Source organism: Chrysochloris asiatica, unplaced genomic scaffold, assembly GCF_000296735.1.
Source record: "Chrysochloris asiatica unplaced genomic scaffold, ChrAsi1.0 scaffold00120, whole genome shotgun sequence".
In the NCBI taxonomy this organism is placed as follows: Eukaryota; Metazoa; Chordata; class Mammalia; order Afrosoricida; family Chrysochloridae; genus Chrysochloris; species Chrysochloris asiatica.
In genome coordinates, this window is record NW_006408638.1 from 4,184,879 (window position 1) to 4,197,766 (window position 12,888).

Below are 12,888 nucleotides of genomic sequence, written 5' to 3' on the forward strand. Positions count from 1 at the left end.
CTCCCTCCTTCATTTGCTGGACAGCCCCCATTTATTCTTCAAGCTGTAGTTAAGGCACTGTCTCTCAGTATCTTGACCCTGACCATCCAAGTTAAAGTCTATCTTGTACTTACCAAAGCACTTACCATAGTAGACTGAAATCTTACCTGCCAACAGTTGACTGGAAGCTTCGTAAGGGTAGATCCTTGTTTCATTCGCTCTTATTTTTATGTACTTCCAGCCACTAACATGCTGTTGTTGCTGTTAAGTGCCATCAAGTCAGTTCTGACTCATATCAATCCTGTATAGGGTTTCTAAGGAGTAGCTGGGGTTGGAACCACCAGCTTTGTGGTTATCAGTTCATTGCTCATCTTACAAAGCCACACCCGAACTCCATTAATGGCTAACCATTTGAGCTGATGAAAGTCAGGCATGTTCTCTGTGGAAGCCCTGGAGACTCTCCCCATAGGCACACCGTCCAGATAGATTCCATGGTGGACATTGCTCTTGGTATTTATGTTGTCATGGAAGCATCCCATAGTGCTTGTTTCTGCTCACCCATCTTTTCAATCTCTCTTTTTACAGTTACAGAATTTCTAATTCTCTCCATTTTATAGTTGAGGAAAAGGAGGCCCCAAAATGTACATAAGGACATAAAGACAGAGAAGTGACAACAACCCAAGTCTTTCATCTCCAATTCAGTGTTCAATTCATATTCTGTGTCCTGAGAAATATTTGTGAAACACGTGGAATTCCATATGTTTTTATGAATTCTTGTGCTTGTAGCTACTTTTGCTCCTAAAAAGAAAAATCTCTTAAACATTCCCAGCCTTGTTAACTGATGTATCCACAAGAACTGGCATTTATTACAAAATTCTTCATCCTTTCCTTTCTCCACTTCCATATTCTCTGAAAAATGTTCAGTGGATTAACTGTGAAAACCTTATGATTTTTCCTCCCAAGCAGCACATCCATCTCTCTGTCCCTCAAAATAAATTCCACCCCTTAAATAAATGAAACTTCCAATACCAGGATAGCTGTGGTTTGGTTGCTTTCTGTGCTTTGCCTGTGTTCAAAGGGCAGGATGTTACTATACAACCTAATTTTCTAGATGAAGCTGTGGTTGGAAGGAGATGGATTTTAGCAGCTGCCCTCTCTGTGGCTAACAATATATCAGAATGTGTTGTTTTAGGCTTAGCCCCAGCTTCAGAACTAAAAAAATAAAAAAATCAATTAAAATCATTTTTGGGAACACTCCTGTGGAATGATCTCTACTACTCTTGAACCATGTAACAAAGAGAAAACAAATTCGCATTTTTCACTGACCAAGAAATTGTCAGATTTTTAAAGTTCTTTTCTGATTCAGAAATTTCCAGTACTAAATATTGCAACTTTAATAAGACTGCTGTTCTGACTAGAGATTAGCTCTGTGGAAGAGCCGGGGTAAACAGGCCGCAGGGAGGGGTGCGTCAGCTTTGGAAGAAATTGATTAATTATTTTCCAAGTGGTATTGATTTCATTTTACGTATTTTGCCTAATTGTGAAAGAAACTCTAGGGTTTGGTTTTTAACATCAAATAGTTTAAGATAATCTTGTTGCTCTTGTTAAGTGACATCGAGTCAGTTCCGACTCACAGCAACCCTGCATAGGGTTTCAGAGAAGCAGTTAGTGAGCTTGAACTGCTGACTTTGTGGTTCACAGCCCAGTGCTGATCCTACCACATCACACCAGAAGTCCAAGATAATCTTAGGTGAAATAAAACAATTGGTCTCCAAAACAACCAGTTCAAAAATGAAAAATAGGTCAACTTCATGCCCCCTACCTGCTTCTAAACCTACAAAGATACATGTGCACTCACAATATAATTTAATGAATTTTATTTTCAATAAAATAACTGAATGCATTCTATTATTTTAATATTTTGGGAGGATGGATTAGGCTATGATTTATTTCTTGGTTCAGGGATTTTTTTTGTTTATTTTAGTTTCCTATAAAAATACAAAATTTAACAATCTACTGCCTTATTATCTTCTTATAAGAAAGAGAATGCTGGCACAGGAAGTTGACTTGCTTACTAAATCTTCTGAATGTATTTATAAAGTACCAAGTGTCCAACAGAATGGGACAGAGAAAAGAGAGTTTATGGTGCTTTTCAATCTTTCCTAGCCATCATTCGAGGAAAAAAGTGGGAGACACATCCATTGTGTCAAAGGCTCCTCCTCATGCTTCCAGAAATGCCATGCTGGCTGAGAATGCAGCCCATGCATTTACTGTTTCAACTTTCTCAAATTTCAGCAGAAAATTTGCCAGAATTAACTAATTTGAGTTTCACCTAATCTTGAGCAAGATACTGACAAATTTGGAAGACTCTGCAAGATACAGAATTACAGAAAAGGAAAAAACAAGAACTTCTCATATAATAGCCTTGGCCAGGGAAAATCTGATTCCATAAGCAAACCATCTCTCCTCCCTGTCCCTTTCTCCCATACTTAGCTGCAGCCCTAGGACCACTAAGGGCCAGGACCCAAATGAAGGCCATTCGAAAGCAAGTTACCTACTTTTATCTTCTCAACTAACTTGATTTAAACTTTCTAGTCCCTCTGACTAGATATTTTGAGAATGTGCATAGTTTTTGAGAATTGATGAGGCTTGGAATCAATTAGTCCAATGGACTGAGTAATGGAAAATGTGAACATCAATCTCCACAACTCTAAGACCACAAGAACTAGATGGTGCTGGCTACCACTACCAACTGCTCCAAAAAGGATCACATTAGAGTGGGAGAAAATGGGAAACAAAACTCAAAATTACTTAAAAAAAAAGGATCCTGAGACTAAGGCCCTCGACCACCCTTCAGGTCTGGAAAGTAACTCACTCTCATGCCCAACTTTCGGCCAAGCAGTAGATAGATACATAGCAGGGAAAATAACATTAGTTTGGTATGTTCACCATGGAACGGACAATTCAAAATCCAAAGGGCAACAGTTTCCTAAGGACAAAGTTGTGAAGGAATAGGAAATTCCTGGCGTGGAAATAGGAGCTACAGGGAGGAAGCTGGAGGACTGTTGTTGCATGAAGGGAATTGCAATCATTGAGATGAAATGAAGCGCAGGATTTGTTGAATGTAAAACTGATAATCTTGTCTCTAAACCTTCACTCAATTCACAATAAAAATATAGGTTTTTTAAAAATATCATAAATTGCATAATTGTATCATTTTACTTTCTCAATTCATTCATGTTACTTAAAATGGTATTTCTGAAATGACTACTTTGGCTACTGACTCTTTTAACTATTACAGCTTTATGCATATAACAAGCACATTGCTGAATTCCGTTTGGTTGAATGTCTTTGTAATCAACACAAAAGTTCAGAATGAGATAAAAGTGTTTACAGTAAAGTAATCATTCATGAAATGGATATTTTTGCAGTATCTGGTTCAATTGATTACATTAGACGAAATTTCCCCACACACGTCTCTCTCTCTAGTTGTTACTTGCTAATTGCCATCAAGTTAGCTCTGACTCATCATGACCCGTGCACCAGAATGAAGCATTGCCCTGTCCTATGTCGTCTTCATATTATTGGTATGCCTGGGCTATTGTTGTGGCTACTGTGTATTTTGAGTGAGTTTTAACCTAGGGGGACTCATCTTCCAGCATTATAACACATAATATTCTGTTGTGATCCATAGAGTTTTCACTGGATAATTTTCAGAAGTAGATCATCAGGCCTTTCTTCCTAATCTATTTTACTTAGCTTGGAAATTCTACTGAAACCTGTGTACCATGGTTGACCCTGTTGGCATTTGAATTGTAGAAATATACAATACACCACCGTACAACACCACTACTCATCTGTCAGTTGGTCATACTGTGGTGGTTTGTGAGTTGCTGTGATTCTGAAAGCTATGCCACAAGTATTTTAAATACCGGCAGGGTCATCCATGGTGGACAGGTTTCAGATGAGCTTTGAGACGAAGACAGACTAGGAAGAAGGAGTTACAAACTACTTCCGATTATTTAGTCACTGAAAACCTTATGAATAGCAGAAAAACACTGTCGGAAAATAAGCCCTTCAGGTTGGAAGGCACTCAAAATGTGACTGGGGAAGAGCTGCCTCCTCAAAGTAGAGTTGACCACGATGACGCGAATGGAGTAAACCCCTTGGGAGTAAAACCCGTGGGATCTTCATTTGCTGATGGGGCATGACTCAAAATGAAGAGAAACAGCTGTAAACATCCATTAATAATCAAAGAAAAATGTGGCATCAGAATTGGAGAAAGACTCGTTAACAACCTGCGATATGCAAGGTTGTATCCAACCTTGTTTGCTGAAAGTGAAGAGGACTTAAAGTATTTACTGATGAAGATCAAAGACCACAGCCTTCAGTATGGATTGCATTTCAATGTATAGAAAGCAAAAATCCTCCCCACTGGATCAATAAACAATATTCTTATCAACAGAGAAAAGATTGAAGTTGTCAAGGACTTCAGTCTTCTTGGATCAACTATCAACACTCACAGAAGCAGCAGTCAAGAAATCAAACGACGTATTGCATTAGGCAAATCTGCTGCACAAGACCTTTTAAAAGTGTTGAACAGAAAAGATGCCAGCTTGAGGACTAAGATGAGCCTGACCCAAGCCATGGTATTTTCAATAACCTCTTATGCATGTGAACGCTGGACAGTGAATAAGGAATACCGTAAAGACTTGATGCTTTTGAGTTATGGTGTTGGAGGAGAATATTCAAAGTACCATGGGCTGCCAAAAGAACCAATAGAACTGTTTTGGAAGAAGTGCAACCAGAGTGCTCCTTGGAGGCCAAGATGGCCAAACTTCATCTCTCATACTTTGGACATATTGTCAGGAGGGACCAGTCGCTGTTGAAGGATATCATGTTTGGTAAGGTGGAGGGTCAGAGAAAAAGAGGAAGACCCCCAGCGAGATGGATTGACAAAGTGGCAGCATCAATGGGCTCAAGTGTGGCAATAATTGTGAGGTTGGCTCCAGACCAGGCAGTGTTTCATTCTGTTGTACATAGGGTCACTATGAGTCGGTACTGACTTGATGGCACCTAACAACAACAACAGCCTGGTAGATAATGATACCCCTCCTCTACAAGGCCTAAAGATACTTTTATTCTACATTTTGTTGTTTATATAAACTGCACTATTGTAGAGAAGGCAGAAAAATGCTCATTGAGTAGTAATGTGCTCTACCACAACCCGTGGGTCAGACCATGGAATAGAGAGAATTCATCAGAAGCCCTCCCCATTGCTTCCTTTGCTTTACTGTAGAGTTGTCTCTAGATTTTAGATCTTTGGTTTTTCATTCAAATGAAAATTGTTGTAGCTCTTAACACTGACTTGTTGTGGTTATCATTAAGTGCCATTGAGTTGGTTCCAACTCATAGCAACTCTGTATAGGGTTTCCAAGGAGAGGCTGACTGTGCACACCTATTCACTAGCTACTTCTCCTTCCCAAGATGTATACTTCAGATTTTCTTGTCATTCTTATGACAGGAGGCATACATCAATATTTGCTGAATGGCCTAGAAAGAATTTATGAACCTACATCTGAAGGAAGTTTTTCATCATTTTTTGTTGTTGTTGTTGTTGTTAAGTGCCATCGAGTCGATCCCAACCAATAGCGACCCTCTATAGGGTTTGCAAGGAGTAGTTGGTGAGCTTGAACCACTGACCTTGTAATTCAAATGACTCTGCAGTCTGACACATTAGCCCACAACACCACTCCTCATTTGTAGCCACTTTTTAAAAATTGCACAGTAAGCTTCAAATTTTTATTCAACCTTAATTATGCTTTTTAAGTATTTTTTGCTCCTCAGGTTTCTTATTTACATTCTGCTTTTGGTTTCTGGTCAGGTTCAGAGGAATATTTATGGGGAGGGGTTGGTATAAGTTGGGCTCGTCTTGTTCTGTCTCTGTGAGAAAAGAGGTGGGACAGTTGACCACTATTCATAAGAGCAGAAATATTGAAATATAACTGGAAATATGATATTGATCTAAATTTCTGACATCCAGTGACTTGAATATGTATTTCATCGGCTCATTTATTTATACAGTGTGGTCATGCTCTTCATATTCACAATTACCCAAAATGTTAGAAATGAAGAAGACCTTGAAGTCATCTAGCCAATATCCCCATTCTGCTAATATAGGAACTGATGCACAGTCAGGACAGTGTTTAAGTCAAGTCTGGAACTTAGGTACTCCATACTCTGAGAACACTGATGTACTTATAGAATGGAAATAAAAATATTTTTAAAGTTTCTCAGGTGTTTAAGGAGCCCTGGTAACACAGTGGGTTAAGCATTGGGCTTAACCTTAACTGAAAGGTCATTTGTTAAAATCCACCAGCTGCTCCAAACCCACCAGTCAATCCATGGCAGAAAGCTATAAGAGTGCTTTCATAAATTTATAGCCTCAGGAACCCTATGGAGCAGTTCTATTCTGTCCTATAAAGTCACTATGAGTTGGCATCTGTTCGATGGCAGTGGGTTTTTTTTTTTTTTTGGTTTTCTCAAGTCTTTTATAAACTATTTAGCAGCTGACACTATTCCAGTTACAGAAACAAAAGGAGTTAATTGTAGACTTTAAATATGTGAGCTATTAGTCTAAGGAAAATGTTCTCCAGATGTTTCCCACCTCCTCTGAGAATGGAAAAAGGAAATGAGCTTAAAGTTCAACAGGAGAGATTCAGATTAGATATTAGGTAATTTATGTTTGTGAAATCCTATAACTGGTTACTGTGGAATGTGAAATCTCCTTCTCTGAAGAACTTTCGGAATGTGGTGGTCAGTCATCAGTTTTCAGGCGGGTTTTTGTGAATGTCCCCTCTCTAAAGCTGGGGGCACAACCTAACTGACATCTCAAGTTCCCATCGGTCCCCTGAGGTCATGCTCCTCCTATATCTTTAGGTGGGATGGTTGACCACTGTTCATTATAACAGAAGTCAAGGTTCATCCATGAAGCATGTAATTCAGATCCAGTTTTTCATTAATGTCAGTCCTGATAAATGTAAATGTAAAAATCAACTAAAATTAAAGTATGTTTCTTAAATAGTCCTGCCTACTGCCTTGATTGGATTGGTTGACTAACATCTGATAAGCTAATGTCTTTGGACTCCACTGCAGTATATTTACCTTGCCGATGGTTGCCTGTCTTCATGAATGCCTTCTAAGCTTGTGTACCCATCCCAGAAAGGGTGGAGAATCTAGTCCAGGGTTTCACCCTACATATCAGAGAAATACTTCATTTGAACCAAAAAGATAACCTTGGTGATTTTTGGACAAGATAGAGAAAAGTGACAATAGACCTAGATCTATACCTTGTAAAAAAGTAGAAAGACATGTTAGTTAATGTATTGGGGGACAGCTAAAAAAAATAATCATTTTAAATTTCTAACTTGAGATGTAATAATAGAAATAAGTATACAGTCTTGAATTCAGTAAAATAATTAATTATACAAATATTGGGGGAAAAAACTCATTGCCATCGAGTTGATTTTCAAAGAACAGAAGTGTATTATAAGGTTCCTAAGGCTGTAAGTCAAGGAGATCTGGTAGCGTAGTGGTTACGAATCAGGCTGCTAACCTCAGGGTCAGCAGTTCGAAACTACCAGCTGTTCCACAGGAGAAAGATGAGGCTTTCTGCTCCCGTAAAGATTTACAACCTCGGAAACCCTGTGCAGGGTCGCTATGGGTCGGAACCAACTCCACAGCACATAACAGCAACAACGAGGCTGTAAGTCAGTACAGAACAGACTGCCACATCTTTCTTCCACAAAATGACTGGTGGGTTCGAACCTTTTGGGTAACAGCCAAGCTCTTAACCACTGTGCCACCAGGACTCAGGGATGATGATGTATTTGATGTATGAGACAACTTCAAAAAGTTCATGGAAAACCTTCATTATCTTTTCGTACCATTTTTCCAAGAACACTTTGAAACCTCTTGTACGTTCATAGTGTAACACAAAAAACTGTAGCTATTATTATAACTGAGAACTGCATTGTGTTCCAACTTGTTTCTCTACCACAGCCATCCTCTTTCTAGGTTTTCTCACGTAGTCATTGATTTTGCACAATACCAGCCAACACAGAACCATCCTTCTAGCTACCACCAAAATAATCCATTCCCACAAAAGAAGTCATCTTTCTGAAGATTTCAATTTAGGGTAGATAAGCTTTCCTTCTTTGACTACTCCACTGGAGAGTTCCTTATACATCACCACCCCCCATATCCCCTTCCCCACCCAGAGCAGCTATCAACTCTACTCACATTTAACCTCCTCCAAATGTGGCACTGTAGGATCAGCACTGGACTGCCAACGACAAGATCAGCAGTTCAAACTCAGCAGCTTCTCCTCTGAAACCCCATACAGGGTCACTGTGAGTCGAAGCCAACTCAATGGTACTTACCAACAACAAGGTCCCCATAAGGCCGATATTCTCCTTTATTATCTAGAGTTGCTTTCATCTTCCTTCAAAACTCAGGTGCCAGTGCAGCCAGGCCCAGAAGATTCCATTTCTATCCTAAAAATAAGTTTCAAAGAACAGCATCCCACTAAATGGTAGTCAGCTTCTCTCCACCCTCCAATTTTAGGATATATTTTCTTAACTTCCCTATCCTAAAGTAAGATACATATATACTATCATATATGAACCAAATAGCAGCACAAGTTGCACAACAAGGTAGTGAGTTAGTTGCCTTATGAACGTACACATCAATCTGCATGCAGGAAGAAATTATGACGGCTTTCTGTGAAATTTCTAAATGGGGACTGATGCTGAACTAGGTATTTTCAAAAGCCCCTATAAACACTTCAAGTTTTTATTGTGAAGATCCAACTACTGAGAAAGTCAAGATCCACATCACACATTTCCGTTTCCTCAGAGACTTCATAATCATGTCAAAGCTTAAAATAAAAACATAAGCTTGTTTAAAATTACATTAAGTTGAGTGTGTTTAAACACATAAGAGGACTTTTAAACTTTTAATAGGACTAGAAGAGCAATGAAGGCTGAGAAAGTGAGAAAGGCTCATTGAAAAGGTAGGCACTGATAGCAGCCTGGAGGAATGATAGAATTGAAATCTGGAAAGATATTTTAAAAATATAATAGCAGTAATACCCCAGTAGACATAGATGAAGAACATCCCTCTAAAACAGAATTTTATATTAATGAAAGCATTTACAACTACTATTGTAGTAATTAAGAACTAAAACACACATTGTGTCTTAAGAGGGTGACATTAGAATAACTTAAATAAGAATGTCACTCCTCAACTAAATACAGTAAACCCTTTTGTTTTGTTCCACTTAGTTACCAACATTCTTGAGTTGGGTTACCACTCTTGGTAACTGTCTCACTGGAGATGATTAGAATTATGTGTCAATGAGGAGATGACAATCTAACAGGACAGGACACATCTCCATTACTAGCCAAAGGGTTTTACCAACAACCTCCCTCCTGAGTAAACAGAAAAAGCAGTTTCAGTCCTGATTCTCTAGTGCAAGTAGTCTTACACCATATAAAATGTGCATCAAATAGTATATTCCCCCTGGGTAAATTTGTATGGCCCCAGATGCATGGGTGATTTCCTCTCAACCTTTTCTTGTCTGTATAAAATTCACTTCTTCGGAGATCTCCTTTCCTACCAGCCTTCTCAGACAGTTCCAAGTCAATCTCTAGCCTCTTGCTCTGGTTTACTTTCTCCATAGCATTCAAATCTGAAATTACAACATTTATTTTAACTTGTTTATTGTCTTTCTCCTCTCACTTGAATATGAATTAAATACGATCAGGTATCTCATGTCTCTTATTGACCACTGTAATTCCAGTACCCAAAAAACAGTTCCTAACTATTAGTAAGTGTTTAATAAATACATCTAATGAGTAATGCTGTAGGATAAGCACTGGATCTCAGGAGAGCTTGAAGCGAAAGGTCTGCCTTTCAAACTACACAGGATGGCAATGAGTTGGAATCTACTTGATAGCACTTAACAACAATGAGTGAAATGCAATCAGGAGAAAATTTTCTTTGAGAGGCGTGGGAAGGCTAGGAAGGCAATGCTGGTGAATATTGTAGTCTGATTCTGCCTATAGTATGATTGCATCAGGGGGTAGTAAATCTGAGGCTCTTAAGAAACTACAAATCGTGTGCAGGGGACAAATAAAGGGCACAGAGGAGGAGCAATCCAGGAGCAGATAAGAGATACTTGTGCACTCCACACACTTGAACACACATACACACCGAGACAGTCGGTGTTAACTTTATGTAATAGGGAAATTTGGATTTAGGCCATATTTGAAAGGATTGGAGGTTTAAATACTTAAACATTCTTTTTAGACAGCTGGCCATATTCTCATGAGAATAGATGCTAAAATAGAATGCTAAGGAGCATAAAAAATAATATCGGTCACATTACTTTTTTTATATACAATAGAGGTCACATGAAGAAACTGAAACTCTGTACACCTTTGCCCCCAAATAGGAAACCATTAGGACTGTTCAAAACGATTGGCATTGGTAACTCTGACACCCCAGGCTGAATGACTGCCTTGGTTCAGCTGTTCTTTTTCCCAATTTTTACAAGTACATTTTAATGACCTTTATTGTTAGCTTCATGTCAGGTTTACCATTATTGCAGTTAACTTCATATTTACTTTCACATTTTAGGTGGTTTTATTTTTATCATTTTGGTCAAACTCCATTACCAATAACTTAAATTTTAGTAGTATTTTTCAACCTGTAAAGAATTCATGCTTTCGTTTGTATCCCCACCCCCACCCCCACCCCACCCCCATGGCTACAAACAGTTCTGCCAGATAAGTAAAGATTTGTTGTTGTTAAGTGCCGTCCAGTCGGTTCCAACCCATAGCAACCCTGGACAGGGCTTCCGAGGCTGTGAATCTTTGTTGTTGTTGTTGTCAGGTGCCATCGAGTCGGAACCGACTCATAGCGACCCCATACACAGCAGAACAAAACAATATCCGATCCTGGGCCAACCTCACTACCGCCGCCACACTTGACGCCATCAATGATGTCACCTGGCTGATCCATCTCGTTGTGGGTCTTCCTCTTTTTCTCTGACCCTCCACCTTACCCAGCAGGACATCCTTGTCCAGCGACTGTTCTCTCCCGACAATGTGTCCAAAGTATGAGAGACGAAGCCTAGCCATCTTGGTCTCCAAGGAGCACTCTGGTTGTACTTCTTCCAAAACAGATCTATTGGTTCTTTTGGCAGTCCATGGCACTTTCAGTATTCTCCTCCAACACCACAACTTAAAGGCATCAATTCTTCTACGATCTTCCTTATTCACTGTCCAGCTTTCGCATCCATATGAGGTTATTGAAAATACCATGGCTTGGGTCAGGTGCATCTTAGTCCTCAAGCTGACATCTTGGCTCTTCAATACTTTAAAAAGTTCCTGTGCAGCAGATTTGCCCAATGCAATACGTTGTCTGATCTCTTGACTGCTGCTTCCGCGAGTGTTGATAGTTGATCCAAGAAGAATGAAGTCCTTGACAACCTCAATCTCTTCTCCATTGAGAAGAATGCTGTTTATTGGTCCAGTGGTGAGGATTTTTGTTTTGTTTACATTGAGTTGTAATCCATACATAAGGCTGTGCTCTTTGATCTTCATCAGTAAATATTTTAAGTCCTCTTCACTTTCAGCAAGCAAGGTTGTATCATCCGCATATCTCAGGTTGTTAATAAGTCTTCCTCCAATCCTGATGCCACATTTTCCTTCATAGAACCCAGCTTCTCGTATTATTTGCTCAGCATACATATTGAACAAGAATGGTGAAAGAACACAACCCTGTCGCACACCTTTCCCAATTTTAAAACATTCAGCGTTCCCATGCTCTGTTCGAACATGTGAATCTTTACGGGAGCAGAAAGCCTCATCTTTCTCCCACGTAACAGCTGGTAGTTTCGAACTGCTGACCTCAAGGTTCGCAGCTCGATTCGTAACCACTATGCTACTAGAGCTCCTTAAGTAAAGATTAGAACTACTTTTTTATAGATGAGAAAACTGAGACTTAGTGAAGGTAAGGTACCTATCTAAGGTCACAGATATGGAGAACTACAGAGCCAAAACTCAAATCCAGATTTATTTTTTGCTTTTTCTATGATGCTTTATATATTACATGACAACCATCACTAATCCAGTGGGGCTTCCAATGACTCAGTGACCACGCACTTTAGATAGGTCCATGTTCACATATATTCATACATGTAGACACATGCACACACATCAATTGCCAAACAAATCTAATAAAGCATTAAAGAGAACCCACAACTTTGTTGTATTCTGTATCTTGACAAAACCCATTACCACCATTTCTTCCCAGCAGGGATTCCAAAGGTCTTTCGTCCCCTCACCAGATGTTTGTATGGTGTTCCACAAATCTGATATTCTTTTGAGTGATTTGGGCAGAACCACTACACCACTGTGACCACCAGAAATATCCTCAGGTACAGGAGAGAAATTAACAGGGATAAGTCAAGCAGTAAATTCTAACCAGTGCCCATACATAAATATTAAAGTTAAAACTGAACAAAATTTATTTAAGCAAAGTGCCAGATAAATCGCAGATGGCAGACTATGAAGGTGGTTTTGTGGAAACAAAGGCCAAGCCTACTAGAGGAAAAAATTGCAATAAGGCAAGATTCCACTGGGCTTTTGGTATTCAACTGGTCTTCTTCCAGGCATTTTGCCTTCTTCCAGTTTTCCAGTATTTAATTAGCTTGTCCTGATTTAGAGATTATTAAGTATAATCCAGTACATCCAGTGAAGTGATGGAAGGTTGAAGGGTCAACCATACTAGCTTACTATTAAAGACATCACCACATGTTTAGGGTTCAATAATTAAATTCAT